The sequence below is a fragment of the Struthio camelus genome, chromosome 24 (genome assembly GCF_040807025.1).
Source record: "Struthio camelus isolate bStrCam1 chromosome 24, bStrCam1.hap1, whole genome shotgun sequence".
In the NCBI taxonomy this organism is placed as follows: domain Eukaryota; kingdom Metazoa; phylum Chordata; class Aves; order Struthioniformes; family Struthionidae; genus Struthio; species Struthio camelus.
The window spans coordinates 6669613-6684601 of NC_090965.1; the positions used below are offsets into that span (position 1 = coordinate 6669613).

Sequence of the window (14989 nt, forward strand, 5' to 3'; positions counted from 1 at the left end):
TTGAGATCTCAAATGTATTGGTTGTTTTTTTTTTTTTAATCTTTTTTTATTATTATTATCCTCTTGAGGATCTGGCTGTTTTATTTGGGGCTCCAGAAGAGAGTTGAGTTGCATATCTCATCACTAAAAGATAAGTTTCATAGCTTACTTGTGATTGTCAGTACCCTCTGATGCTTTTCTGATTAAAGAAAAAGAAAAGAAAAGAGAAGAGTTTCAGCTGTAATTGTAGCTCTTAGACTAAGATTACCTGGGGGAGGAGAAATGAGTCTTGATACACAGGTTGCAGTAGAAGTCATTTAATCAGCTTTCAGTTTTTCAAAACTTAAATCTGTGTATCATTTTAATCTTGAAAATTAATAAATTCAAGATGGAAGAATCTTGCCTCACAGAATTAGGTACAAGATATGAGTCTTCCGGCAGAGATCACCCAGCATACTTCCCCCATTCCAAGAAGTCAGGAATGTTGTATGGATCGGGAATATTGTATTTTGTATTAGCGTTCACAAGTTTCAAAGTCATTTGAACATATAGTGAATATAAATAACCTGCCAGTGTCCTTTGGGAATAGAAGTCATTAAATGTCACCAGCAGCTAGCTTGTATGGAACAAAATACTAACTGGGTCCCCTCCCTGCATTTGTTTTCCATTTTATTCTTGCTGTGCCAACTGAAGCTTTCAGAGAAGTAAGGAAGTTGTCTCAAGCGACAGTTTAGGTGTTGCAGTAATGGGTTTTTTTGATGAAGTGCCTGTAAAATTTACCTGCCTGCATCTCTTTCTTGCTACAGACAAATAATGGCCTTGAGATTCTTTGCCTAAAGCTGTAAAGCCTCTTTTTGAAGTAATTATTTTTTTTCCAAGTATATATGGAAAATATCGTACAAATGTGGAGACAGAAAGAGGTTATTTAACAGAGAGTCTGTTGCAATCAGATTGTTTAGGTACGGTAAATTGAGGGCCAACTGAAATAAAGTTGCCTCAGAGCCTACTGAGGGATCTGTCCTTTTTCCATTTTGTTCATGGCTGACAAGAGGTTGATCTTTGCGAAAAGTTGGACATTAAGAGAAATAGCTTGTTCTTATCAGCACTGCTGCTGCCAACTCCAAATTATGCACTTCAAGACGCTGTAATGCCTCCTAGAGCTCCTCTGCTCTTTGATATTATCAAATTAGTGCGAATGAATGTCAATATTGGAGTAGGTTGATGATGGGAGGAAGGAAGTCCAGGCTAATCAGCTATGAAGCATCTCGTGATAAGGTACCAAAATAGGCAGTAATTATGTGTGTGTGTGGGGGGGGGGGGAGTTGCAGAAGAAAATGAGAAGCTCCTCAGCAGGAAACCATGAAAACTGTAGAAAGCCTGCAGGAGAGCCCGAGCATGTGTGGATGTCCAAGAGGAAATGCAGCCCCATTGTTCGTGGAGCGCCTTGGCAGTGGGGCGTTGTGGTCCAAGAACAGAGCTTCTAGGCGTTACCAGCACGCAGATGGGGCACAAAAACAATTCTGGTTTTGCTGAACTGGCTTCCCAAGAAGCACTTGTCTGCCCCCATAAAAACCACAGGACTGACTCATCTAAGTGCTTGCTGATTTTTTTTAACCCCGGATCCTTCCAGCTTCCTGAGTGTTTCCAAGCTGCAGGCAGCAAGAAGGTAATGTCTCATGAGTTGCTGAACGTGAGGTGCCAGGACGAGATGATGAGACTCAAACTGGTTGCAAAAGAATGCGCTAGACTGCAGGGGGTGCTGCGGCCTTAGCGAGCTCTCCCCTGCCCCTCCAGCAAAGTGTCATAAGCCTCCGCAGGAACACAGAGTTCCCCAGCATTCAAGCAGCTTTATTGGCTCCCGAACAACCTGGAAGAAAGAAAACTGGGCTGCCTAGTGTGGGGCTGTGCTCAACTGGTGTGGCAGCCAGACAGGGTGCCTGTGTCTCCCCGGCACCAGTGCCGCCCCTGACTCGTCCGTACCCTGAGAACTGGGGTGTTCCTGCTCTTGAAAGGGATGAGGAATCAGAGGTTCTGTTTTTGACTGAGCAAGAGGCGGTGAGGAGGAGTAAGGTAGAGTGAATGCTTACAATTGGGCTCTGTGTTTAGAGAACTCCTGTTGCTTGGCTTTCTGCTGTGTCGAAGCCTGTTGTGTTTGCTTTTGCGAGCTGTACTTTTCCATAACGTGCAAATTCCTTTCCCTCAAGTGCAGGGAGGGGAGTCGGAGGGTAGTAGGGGGAGGACCAGGCCGGAGCAGGGGGACATGTAAAGGCTCCTTTTGAAGACGATGCCTTGAGGTGGCATTATGAGAAGTGCCCCAGCGTGCTGGATTATTGCAGTGGGATGTCATGTTGTTGTGCAAATACCGTGCAGCAGTGTTCACCCGTGTCTAGGAAACAAAGTGTTTACGGTGGAGTTTGCCAGTGAAAGTTTTCTTACCACTACTAGCACTCAGATGTTACAAACGAAAATCAAGCTGAGGATAGTTCTAGATACCTTCTCACTTTCCCCTAGGGTGAGTATTGTAGCAATAAAACTTGTAGCTCTTTCTTAAAAGGCAAATAGTTGAGGACTGTTTGTGCACTACAGATGGCTCTTTACAAGTTACATAAGATAGAGGTCTCCACCGTGTGGCCTTTCAGCCTGAGACCATTGCATTGATTGTGGCAGACAAATGACAGCCCACTCGGATCAAGGTGGGGCCTGTGCAGAGCGTGTCTGGGCTTTTTGTTCGAGGTGAAAGTGACTCAAAATACTGGAAGGTGCTTTGGGTAAATATCTCTCCCCTTTGTCTGCCTGTGGCTTTGGGGTTCCGGGAAGAAGACTGCACTTGAAATCGTCCCTTTCATACGCCAGAATGGATTGCCCTACACCAGCCCAGCCCTTTTGCAGGATGAGGCCCTCCCTCCCGAGGAGGGAGGCAGAGTGGTCCTGTCTTTCCTACAGGGAGAGTGTTTCTCTGTCCTTCTTTGGTAGGATGTTATGGATTTGCAAAGTAATTATATATATGCTTGAAACTAAACCTAGGAGCCAGCCAGCTGCCTGGTACTAGTGGAGACACTAGCAGGTGTTTCTTGATGCTCTACTCTGCTGTTGAAAGGCATTATTGCACTTTTGTTCACGTATCTTAGGCTTTGTGTATGCCCTCTGCTGTAGCGGGATTAGTCCTAGGGCAGGACATGGACCTGTGCTGGCACTACGCAAGGGAATGGACACCCTGAGTAGCCTGTGGCTGCTTGCTGAGCTTGGACTAGCTTCAGCATTTGCTGTATTTTCAGCTCTGTAACCTTCAAAGCGTCTGTAAAATAAGTAAATAATGAGATGAGATTTGTAGCTGTGTGGGCTGTACAAGGGGAAAATCACCTTTCCCTCCGCAGTGCCCCACCACCACCTCTGATCCCCCCATAGAGCTTCCTTCTCCCCAAGCATCAGCACCTCAGGCTTAGTGCGTATTATTTGAGAACTTATTTCAAGTGCTGGTATGTTTTATGCCTTGTGTGCCTAAAAATAATGGTATCAAAGCAGCAACAGCGGAAGGTCGAGGAATCAAATGGCTAAGAAGCTGTCCCCTTAGGGCAGCATCTGAACGTGGGCAACTTGCATGTAGGATAGGGGCAGGAGGATAGCGAGCAGCCTTAAATCATGGTGTAATGGTGCTTCCTAAATGCCCTGTTCATCATTCTCATTCCAGTCCGGAGTGAGGATGGACTAGTTCGGGATTGTTTTCCCTCCAAGTTTTCTATTTTTCACTCTGGCTAATAAAACTGATTTCCTCTTGCTGAAGACTGGGTTGGTGTCCGTCAAAAGCAGATATGATGCCTGGGGAAGGGAGTTTGCTGGGCAGCCATTTCGCCCTTCTTCCCCTGTAGTCCTTGTAGAAGGGCTCTCATCAGACGAAATGCCAAAAACTGCCTTCAGCAGGTTTTGTTAGTGGCAGTACCCTCCATTGGCAGCCCACACACAAGGTGCCCAGCATGGCTGCCCCCCCATCGTGCATTTTCACATTCATACCCACCAGGGGCATCATTACTATTGTTTGTAACATCTCTTGGAAAAATGAGTCATGGGCATTTTGCCTGCCCTCGGCAGGGAAACTCTGCCACATTAGCAGCAGCAACGCCCGCCCCCCTGCTCTGCTGCCTCGCATTCCAGCAGGCCCTTTCGTGCAAGGAGCTCGACTTGCTTTGCTAGAGTTGGTTGATATCGCTTCTTTTCTTGTCGGTGGTAACTTGGGCCTCAGAGAGGGTGCTGTTCCCTCATTTCAGATGCACAAGAGCCCAGGAGGAGTTCAGCCTGAGGTATTATAGGAAATCTCCCGCACCCACTTGGAGACCTGGTTCTTGTAGGTTGTCTTCCCTCCTGTACCTGGAGCTAAAATATTTAAGCTTCCTGCTGGGCTTTGAAACATGCTCCTTGCCTAGCACAGTGTTGCAGTGGATAATGTTACATGCGGGCTCCTCCAGCAGTGGTGCCAGTTTGTCTGTAGTAAAGATGGAGATCGTTTACAGTAGTAAAAGATCCTTCTGCTCAGTGAGGGAGGCTGTCATCTACCTGCACAATTTGGGGTATAGAAATAGAAAGGCAAAGCCAACTGATAGCCTTAGTTCGGGACAGTTTGTTTTACTCAACTGCAGGTGTTTATTAGCAACCCTAAGACCCCAGGACACGTGGGTGCTATTCCAGATTTTGCCCAGTTCACCAGGTAAGTCAAATGGGATCAGATTTTCAAAAGCACTTGTCTTGTTATAAGGGCCAGAGCTTGCCTGAGCTTTTCTGCATATCTGGCCTTGCTGCTGCTTTTTGGAATTTTCCCTTATCTGCTCTTCTTCAGTCTCTTGTCTGCAAAATAGGAACAATATCTAATAGTCCCCTGGGGGGGTAATAGCTGATGAAGTGGTGTGATGTCCTCAGCTGAGTGGAACAACACTGAGCACCGACCTGCTGTCTCTCTGGCTCTCCTGCTGCCAGGCAATCTGCTTTGTAAATAAATCTGAGTTTTCCAGGGACACTTTTCTCCTTCCCTGTGCTCTCTGTTGGACAGGGATACAGATATGATTGCTCACAGCAGAATTATGGTGGCTGTTCAGGTGGTTGTATTTTGCCTTGTAGCTGAGCTAGGAGTATGCCAGCTCCAGCTGGTGGGGAATCTTGCAGAGTTGCCAGACCTCAATTGCATTGTGTAGATTAGGATGTTATAAAATAAAGGGAAAGTTTGACCAGCCACCGTACTGTGGACATGTGCTCTCACCTGACCGGGAGCTGTGCAAGCACACAGGGCTCTACAGAAGTGCCAGAACCCCCTGGGCTCCTCAGGTGTGTTTGTGAACTTGGGTCAGTGGCTTTGAGCCAGAGGCCAGGGTCCCTTAGCGCACAGGGACACGTATCTTGCCTGAACGTTGTTTCTGACGCAGCGGCGTATGCAGAGCTGCTCTCTGCCCCTCGGGAGCCCGTCTCCCTGCAGAGCATGGGCAGCGCAGAGCTGCTGTCTGGGCCCCCCTCCGGCTCGCCACGTGCAGGTGTCGGGGGGACAGCAGGGCAGCACCAACGAGAACCCTGCTTTGGTGGAGATGGGCTTTCAAGTTAACGCTATGGCAGGTACCGGCATCCGCTCTTTAAAAGGCTTTGTTCTCAACTGGGGCGCAGCAGACCGTATTGCACCATGCCTCCTCCCCTAAGTACAGTGTTTTGGAGCCCATCCCTTTATCGTAAATCAACAACAGCTAATATTCATATCGAGGAAGTGAGATAATATCAGAGCCCAAGGTGGGCTCCGAAATGTGTGCGTGAGATGTGCACGAGTTTGGGGGGTGAGGGAAAGGAGGGCTGCGGTAGGAACTCTTTATCTGAGAGGAAATTGCACTATTCAAGGGAGAGAGCGAGCGTGTGTGTGTGTGTGTGCACGTGCTTGCGCGTTTGTGCAAGTAACACTTGCCAGGAGCATGAAAGAGCTGCTAGTGCGGGACAGACTTGCTAGCAGCTCTAGGCAGCACCTGGGGCCAGGTTAGCACATTGCCTCCAGCAGCACCGTCCCTTGCGGCACGGGTGGCACATGGGCTGGGGTCGGTCCGGCCGTGACGTGGAGCCCTCCGCTCCACGCTTCCCCGGATGGCAGATCGAGAGGACGAGGACCGGTCCCCAGAGGGCCCAGGGGTTTGGTTCCCAGGGACTGTTACCCTCGGGACCCCGCAAGCTCGACCTCTGCAGATAGCAGCTGGGCTCACCAAAGGAGGAAACGTCTCCCTGCTCTGCAGCAGTGAGGCCCAGGGGAGCGGACGGATGTGCCTAGAGACAGGCAGTGAGTTGGTGCCGAGATCAGATGTCCAGCGTCTTCTATCAGGCTTTACCTGTTTTTCCCAAATTGCTTCTATTGATCCCCAAACAAATACCTTGGTGCTTTTACTGAAATTAACTTCAGAGGTATTTGAGAGGCCAATTCCATTCTCATTTTATTAGCAGCAGTGGGAATTCCCAGGATTAAAAAATAAACAAACAAAAGCAGGTTGAATTCATACCTTTATGAGCTGTAGTTGTTTCCTTTCCTTTATAAAACAGTTTTTTTGTGTTCTTTGTGCTTGTGCAGCCCTTGTACTGTGGGGGTATTACTGCAATCGAAAGCTCGCTGTGAAGCCCAGCAGTTTGTGGCTGAGCTGTGAAGTGTCACCTGCCTCCCTCTGCCCAGCCGCGCTGATCTGACCGCAGAGGAGCCACGACGCAGCCGAGGTGCCTGCGTAAGGTCTCCCAGCCTTTCCCTGGCCGCACGGGAGCGGGGTGCGCAAAGTGCCTCCGAGCAGGGCTGCTCCCTTCCCAGCAGCGCTGCCCCGTTGCTGCGCTGCTCTGCAGCTTGGCCGCTCGGAGAGCGAAGGCGGCGGCAGGGATTTGCATGTGAGCCCTCCCGGGGGGCGCACAGCGCTGAGCTCTGCAAATGCAGCCCCCGTGCTGGGCTGGGGGTCAACTCCCTCTTTTTTAGGATTTGGAGGGTTCACTTACCACCCTGAAGCGTGCAGTGGCCCGTGCTGGCCGGCCGAGCTGCCGGGCCGTGCTTTTCCCCCTTTCCGGGCGTGCGGCCGGCCGGGGCGCCAGCAGGCAGTGACAACGACAGGTGGGTCCGCTGGCACCAGCCAGCACCCAGGGTGCATTTGGGTGGTGGGGAAAGATGCTTAGCGGCAGCTGATCCCAACGTAGACCTCGCACATCCTTTTAGCCCTGCGGCGCGAGGGCTGCAGGCCAGCGAGTGGGGCGAGCTGGCGGGGGGCGATCCGCGTTTGGGCCGGGCCGTGCGAAGCGGCTCATCAGGGCCGCGTCTGCGAGGGTGGTCAGGCCCCTGGGAAAGGGGCTCCGCTGGCTCCCAGCCCGGCTCCCCGGGCGGTGGCAGGGACACGCAGCGCGGAGTGAAGCCGCGGAGCCGTCCCAGGCTGATTGAGTTTCACCAGGGCGGGCGTCCCCTTCCCCCAGCCAGGTTTCCGTGCGCCTGCTTTGCCCAGCCTCGGCCCCCTCCCTGCCTGCCCCCAGCCCGGCTCCCTGGAAGGGTTACTCCCTTCCCCGGCTGCTGCCAGCAGCCTCCTGCTGAAAGGGTGTCTCCGCCAGAGCGTCTCTCCTTCCTGCTCCATCAATCTCCCAGCCCACCTCCAGCACGCCCTGATGTGCCGGGGCGGAGGCGGGCTCCACGCAGGGATCAGCTGTGGGCCCGAGACAGAAAATGCCTCCGTGTTCGTTCCCCATCCCCCAACTTTTGCGTAGTGCCCAGATTTTGGTTTTTTAACATAAGAAAACATATGCAAATAGGTCTTGGGCCAGAGGTGCTGCACAAACAGCAAAGAGGGATCCAGGGCTGCGTCTTCCTTTCCCAAGTTCCCTGGCACTGATGGACAAGTTGGGCGCTGCCGTGTGGAAGATGGCAAATGGCCCTTGCTGCGAATGCTGGAGGATCTTAGTCTTCAGGGGATGCTGTGGGTGGCTGGAGGAGAGCGAGAACGTAGGGATGTTGTGAGACGGCGCAGCTCCTCGGGAGAGCGAGGCACATGTTCCCGGAGCCTCGGGGAAGGATCCTCGGCGTTTCGGAGAGGTGCGCTGGGCTGAACCGAGCGCGTCTCTCCCTGCGCTAGCCCCGGCTCCTTGGTGCGTGTGGTTTCTCTGCAGCTCCCGGGGAGAGGAGCGGGGGTTTGCTGGGAAGGTGTGGGGCTGGGAGGCTGGAAACGCCGCGCTCTGCTCAGTTGGGTGGTCCCGGTGCCTCTGCCCGTGCCGTGCCCTGGTCTGTGCGGGCGCACGCATGCTGCAATTCGCCGTGCCTTTTTAGGAAGGGTGGTGAGGAGGGGGTGGGGAAGGAAACATGCCTGCCTCGTTATTTAGTGTCCCACACACGGAGCCTGCCTGGCCCTCGGGAAACCTCCATCCACGGCGCGGCTGGGATCTGCAGCGAAAGCAAACAATGGGATCCCCAGAGACAACAATGCCCCATTGTCCTTTGAAGCCATAACAATGAAACAATAGACCACAGTCTGCTTCATTTATTCCCAGGCACGCCCCCTGCAGCCTCGTCCCGCATCCCCGAGCCGGTCTGCGTTCAGGGGCTCGCACAGTCCTTAAGGACCCTCTGCTGCTTGCTGCCCCCCCTGCAATCCCGCACGCGCGTCCCCCGTCCCTCACTTTTTGGGTAAGTCCCACGCGGCCCTTGGCCTCCCCCGTCCTTGCAGGCTGTGCCTGAGAGCAGAAGGAAGTGGCTTGCAGCGGACTTTGATCCTCAGGGTTTCATCAGCATTAGAGATGGAAAAGTCCTATTAGGTCATGCGGTCCGTGCCCTGGAGAACAATGGGGCATTGTTGTCGCTGGGGATGGCCACTCGCTAGCTCTTGCCGTCACTGCAGTCTCTGAAGGTTTCCTGGTTCATCCTCCTCCTCCTCCTGGGGAGAGAAATGCTTAACCGCAAAGCCCGTACCCCCCCCCCCCCGATCGCCCGAACCCTGCCACAGACACCCCCAAGCGCACTGGAGGAGGGTGGGCTGGGGGAAGGAGGCAGGAGGAGAGGACGGCGCCTACGAGACCTTCCCCTCCTCGTCCTGCAGGAGCTAGGGAGCCTCGGGGCCCTTTGAACTGCTTCCCGGCCGCCTCTCCCCTTCCCTCTGCCTTCCCTAGAGGAGCCAGGCCCAAGCCTCAAGCTGCTCTTTGCTTCCCTGTGGTCCCCAACGCGAGAGCTGCCGGGGGCTGTTCTGGAGCAGAGGGGCGATTCCCCTCCCTGCTTGTGCCACACGGGCTGCAGCGGCCCTGGGCACTCGCGGTTGGCAGCACAGGGGGGCGACCGCCCACCTGGCTCCATCTGCAGCCCGGGAGGGTCCCGGGCACCCGGTCAGCGTGCAGCAAGGGGGGACATGCTGGGGATGGGGAGCGCGGCAGCGGGAACGCTGCTGCAAGGCAGTTGTGGTTGGGCCTTGATGTTTCCTGCCATTGAAAACTCTTCTCTTCCCTTTACTGCGTCCCTAAACAGCAGGGATGGGAGAGAGCTGGGGTTAATTTTAACCAGAGACTGCAAATGCCAGGTCCGGGGCTGCCTGGCCTCGCTGGGATCTGGTGGTGTAGGAAGAGGCTCAAGTGGAGCTGGAGTAGAGGGCTTGGGACACCGCGTTCCCCAAAGGCCATAGCCAGGCACCAGCTTCCTCCTGAGCTCTGGCGTGTTCAGACGTGTGGGAGCTCCGTGGAGGCCCCCTCTCTTCCCAGTTACCTATCAGCCGACAAACCCACCTGAATAGGTAATGAATGGAGGAGAGAAAAGAGCCCGAGTACATTGTGTTTCCAATGGGCCGGGAACAATTGCTAAATACAAATCACACAGAGAAAAGGGAGAGAGAGAGAGACAAAAGAAAGAACCCCAGCACAAAGGAGAGGAATGAAATGGTAAGTAAAGTCAAACAAAAAGGAGCCGGGCTGAGACAAAAGAAGGGAACAATATCCCCGAGGCAATAGGCTCCTGAACAATGGGGACAGTGACAGCGGCACAAAGGCACACTGTTTGCAAGTAGACGTTATCTCACACAGCCACTGGCAGGCCTGGCCGTGGCGCTTCTATTTTCAGGGATGCTTTTGTGCTGCGCTGAACAATATTCCTTGCATGGTTGCAGATAGAGAGATGAGGGGGGTTTGGTTCTTTTTTGCCTTCCTGGTGCCAGCTCTGCAATGAAAACAGGTTCAGCCCTTCTGAGAAGAGGCCAGCGCGAGGGGGTGGGAAGGCGAGCCCGACCTGCTGCTGCGTCCCAGCACCCGTGCCGCAAGGGACGGTGCTGCTGGAGGCGGAGGGCTGCAAGAGCATCTGCGGATGCTCCCTCCTGGAAGGGCCAGGCTGGGACTTGGCTAGGTGACCACCCACTGCCTGGCTGCAGCAGGGCCAGCGCCCCTTGTACGAGCGTCTGCTTCGTGCCGTCGATTGTGCCTTGTGGAAGGAGTCGATTGCTCTGGCTTGGATTGTTTTATGACTCATGTCCAGGGCTTATCAGGCCCGAGCTTTACGTTCAGCCAACTGCACTCGTAGGCCTGAAACCAGAACCGGGCAGACCAGAAAGATGGCTTTTCCCCAGGCCGCCTTTGTTTTGAGTGCTTAAGTTTTAACATTTGATGGTTGTTGGCACTGACACAGGTGCCCACTGAAGTGAGAAGTCTCCCAGGTCCTGGCGGAGCCGCCTTGCTGCTGCCAGGCACGGCTCCCTGCTGCAGTCCCTCAGTGTTTGTCCCCACCCCGCGTCCTCAGCCACCACCTCTGCTTGCATGAGTGAGTGGTGCTGATTTGAGGTGTTCAGGTGAGGCCAGCACCCCTGGGAAAACCACATCCACTTCCCTGCTGCTGGCGCCTTTTCTTCAGCTCCTCTGGGGCTGTTTTCCTACCCTACTCTGCTTTGGCACTAGACACTGGGACAGGGATCAAGCCCAACTCTGCCTCAGTTTGGATATGGCCTTGAGTGAGTCACTCAGTCACAGTTATGGCACTGTTTGGAGGGGTTAGTCTGCACATTGCAGCTCCCCAGTGCTTGGGCACTGGAGTCTCGGTGCAGGAAATTGTCTCCAGAGACACCCAGGCAGTGAGTGCTTTGGGGCTGAGGCTTTTCTCTTTGGCTGTACGTCTCCTGGTGCAGTCCCGGCTTCCCAGTCCCTCAAGATGCTGCCATGCTCCCTGGAAACACCAGCGCAGAGCGGGGCTCAAATTCTTCCCCCAGAGAGGCTGGGGAGGGCCAGAGCTGAGCAATGATGGCTCTCAGCGTAGGCTTTCACCCAGGCCACCCTGTCCTTTCATCTCCAGACCCTCGGTGAGGATGTCCAGATTAGATCCAGCCCCATGGAGAGGTGTGGAGAAAGGGCAGGAGGCACCTGAGAAAAACCAGGCTGAGGATTTCCTGTAGCGTGGAGCCATCTGAAGGGGTGGGCAAGCATGAAATGCCCACGCAGACCCCAGCAGGAGGCTTCTAGCTATGCGGGACTGCTGCCCACTCTCCCGTTTTCTCTCGTAATACTTGGGTTGGCAGGAGGCTAGACTGAGGCTGCCAAAGCTAACACGGCCCGTTGAGCAACCGCAGCTGGGGCAGGACAGGGCGTTGCACTGGACCCTCTTTGTGTTGCCTCCTGGTTGCACATCAAGTTGTCAGAGTCCGTTCCCATGCTCAGCAGCCCACTGGTGCCCAGCAGCAGCCCGCTGGCCCAGGGACTGTGCTGGTGTGCCCTGCGAGCTGCTTCTTGGGGACTCAAGGTCAGGCAGGTTTCCCCAGCCCTCTTTGGAGAGCATGCTTGCTATGCGTGTTCTGGTTTCGCGTCTTTTGGAGGAGCATGCTCTTGTCTGGAGAATCCTTCTCTCGGAGCTTTCTGAGGTATCTCCTAATGTCTGGTCCTGCCTGTGGCCCAGCTGATGCTGCCTGGTAATGGTCTGGCTGCACTGCTTGACCAGAGTCGCAGTAATGCAGTTACACTTCGGTGCGTTTATCAATAGCATTGGGTTATTATTAGAACTAATCAAATGACATTATCAAATCAACCAATCTGCAGCACCCAGATGTTTTCTGATCCAGCTAGACCCATTCATTTGGACATGAGGTAACGTTCCCCCTCATCGAGGTCCCTTCTTGGAGCTCTCGACATGCTCGTGTTATTCAGTCCCAGTGGTCCCGCGCTCGGAAAACCATACCTCCTACGTCGCTTAAAAACGAGCTGCCACAGACTATGGGGACGTCACCAAGTTACTGTAAGTGACTTGTGAGAGGAGAATTCAGGGTGTTGTGAAGATGGAGTCAAAGAAACCCTGTATCGGAACCGATCTCCTAAAACACCCGGTTTTCGCAGATGGGTTTAGCTCTCACTTGAAAAGCTGCATTTCTGATATTGATCATGTTATCTGAGGGTACATCCTGTTGCTAAGTTTGGCTGCTGCTTCAGTTTAACAGCTGTTGCTGCAGTGAGCTACAGATGCTTTAAATGTGTGTGTTGGGGATGGAGTGTGTTTGGGGGGGGTGTTGTTTGGTGAATCCCTGGTTTCATTTGACCGCGGTGAACAAGAGAAATGAGACTTCTCGGAGATGCTGCAGCGAGCGGAGTTGCACCCTGCCATTGCCTGCCCAGCCTGTAAATCACAGCGTGACCAGACTCACTAAGGACCCAGTGCTGCCGTCAGGCTGGGGGAAAATATTTGGGGGCACTAAATCAAAGCAAAGCGACAGTGTCTTACACTGAAGCTGTTCTCATGCAAACGGTTCCCTAATCCTGACCGCCCGGTATCTGATTTTGCGGTTGTGTTTGTACACGTGCTTTGAGTTGTGTCTTGTGTTGCTAAGCTAGTGTACGGGAACAGTCTTTTTCCGAGAGTTAAAAGCCTTGTACCCCTCTGCAGCTTGCAAGAGACGCAGGCCCGTGGATCGTGTCCTTTCCTGCCAGCGCCAGGAGCTCAGACACGCCGGAGCCCTTTTGCTCGAGCGCTGAGATAGGCCAGACCCTTCCCGAGCCCCTGTTTGCAAACGGCGCTTTAGCCCGGCCGTGGGAAGGGCGCAGGCGAGGATCGCCAGCCCCCTGGGCTCCTGCCCACGCGTCCCTCCTCGTCCCAGCGGCTCTGCCTTTGCCCTCTCGCCCCTCGCGCTGCCGCTGGGTCGCTAGTTCCCCACGGAGTCTGCCGACAGACAGGCATTTAAAATCCCTAAAGGCCGGCGAACGCTCTGCGCTCGGCTTTCATCTTCTTGGGCGAGACGGGCTTCGAGCCCGCTCCTCCGCGCCCTGGGCAGCGCGGGCCCGCGGTCGCCCCCGCCCTGGGGTCTGGGCTCGGCTTTGCTCAGCCTCTGCTTGTGCGTCTGCATTCGCCCTGTCTCTCTTCTCCTAAGCCTGGTGGGTGAAAACAAATCTGGCTCTTTCTGATATAACTTTGCAAAGTTGGAGCTCTCTGCTGCAATTAGCTGGTATTTAAATCCTCCCTAACCCTTAACATCCTAATAACAATAATAATGATTAGTAATACTGCTCCACACGTCCTGCAGTGCCATGCATCTGAAGATTACACTCACTAATTAATTAAGCCCCGATCCCCCCCTACTTTCCTCAGTGAGGAGAAAAAATCGCTAAGAGTCTCTTAAGAAAGGACATAAAGGCAGGGAAATCCAGGCACCAAAACAAGACAAATGGGGATTTAAAGACAATCCGTGCTGGGCCCATGTGACCCGGGGAGTGGACGAGGCAGGAGAAAGGATAAAAATGCCAAGCACAGAGTGGAGGGAGAAAACAACCGCCAGCTTAAAAACCCAGGGAAAGAAAAGCACCAAGATGAAGGGAGTGACAAAGCATCAAAGGGAAGAGAAACCAAAGGCGTTGGAACAAAGGACAAGCTGGAACAAAGGACCAAAGAGAGGAGAACAAAAGCACTAAATAGAAAACAAAGGCAGGGGACAAGAAAAGCCCCTCTGTCCGGGCCGAGCTGGAGGGTCCCCAGGCCTGGTGGGAGGTGGGTGGCACTGGTGGCGCTGCGGGTCCCCGGCGGAGCCGGGCTGGCCAAGGGCGCTGGAGCCGGGGAGCAGAGGCCCCAGGAGCCCGGTTTTGCCTTTGAATGCGAGATGATGGGCTCAGCCCCAAGCGCTTGGCTGGCTCTGGTGGTAAACGGAGGTCTGCAGCAGCCCGAGGCCTCGGCTTTGCTGCCTCGCTGCCCTCCGGGACCGGCGAGGCCATCGCTGCGCCCTGTGGCCCCCTCCCTTCCCGCTGGGTGGTCCGGGCATCCCTTCCCTCCCGGCGTTCCTCGCCTCGGCGCAGCCCGCTCGGCGTCGCCCCTCTCTGCTCCTCTGTCCCCGGCCCGCAGACGCCCCGAGCCCCCGGCACGGCCCCCTGCCCCGTCGGCCGCCCCTACCCCCAGCCCGCCCGGGGCACGGCATCGCCACGCAGACAGCCCGGGCCCTCGGGACCCGTGTCGCGGGCGCCAGCCGTGTCGGCCGGCGGCAGGGGCTGGGCCAGCTCTGCGGAGGCGGCCGGGACGTCTGCGTCCTCCCCACCCCGTGGCTGTCCCTTAGGAGAGGAGCTATCGGCCCGTCCTGCGTGTGCGGCGAGCTTGTGCCCGTGGGGCCAGCCTGCTGGGCTGCGCTCCGGGAGGACAATTCCCGTCTCTTGGATGAAAAACAACAGAGGCATTCAGGTTGGAAATAGAGAGTTACAGAGCTAGGCTGTCGCTTTGTTTTCTTTCCCATCAAATCCTGATTTGGAGCCGAAACTTCCTGGCAGAGCTGTCGTCACTTACGGGTCAGGGCGTCTTGCGTGTGCTGCGTCACAGGGGGATGCAACGCTTAGCTCCGGTGTCGGGCAACTGGTGGCCATCGCCGTGGCCGAAGCCGGCGGTGGGGAGGCGCTTGCACAGGCAGGGGATGGTGGCAGGGGGTGGGAGCCCCTCCGGAGCCGGGCGCTCGCGGCTGCGGCAGCAGCAGACGCTCGGCTCTGCCTGCGATGTCTTGGCTGCGCGTAGCCACGACGGTTTTGGAAGCGGCGTGTGATTTCTGTGTCTTTTGGGGGTGCCAAGCTAGCAGGC

General features: G+C 54.7%; 1 protein-coding gene across 3 annotated transcripts in view; it reads left to right on the forward strand.

The window, feature by feature from the left end:
- The first annotated feature begins 1659 nt into the window (after positions 1-1659).
- Positions 1660-14989, forward strand: part of SOX13 (SRY-box transcription factor 13) — a 45754-nt gene continuing 32424 nt past the window's right edge. For 2 of the 3 annotated variants that reach the window (XM_068917912.1, XM_068917916.1), the window contains exon 1: positions 1660-2049. The gene's annotated coding sequence lies outside the window, so the exon portion shown is untranslated. The remainder of the gene's footprint in view (positions 2050-14989) is intronic. The other variant, XM_068917907.1, reaches the window with a different exon arrangement.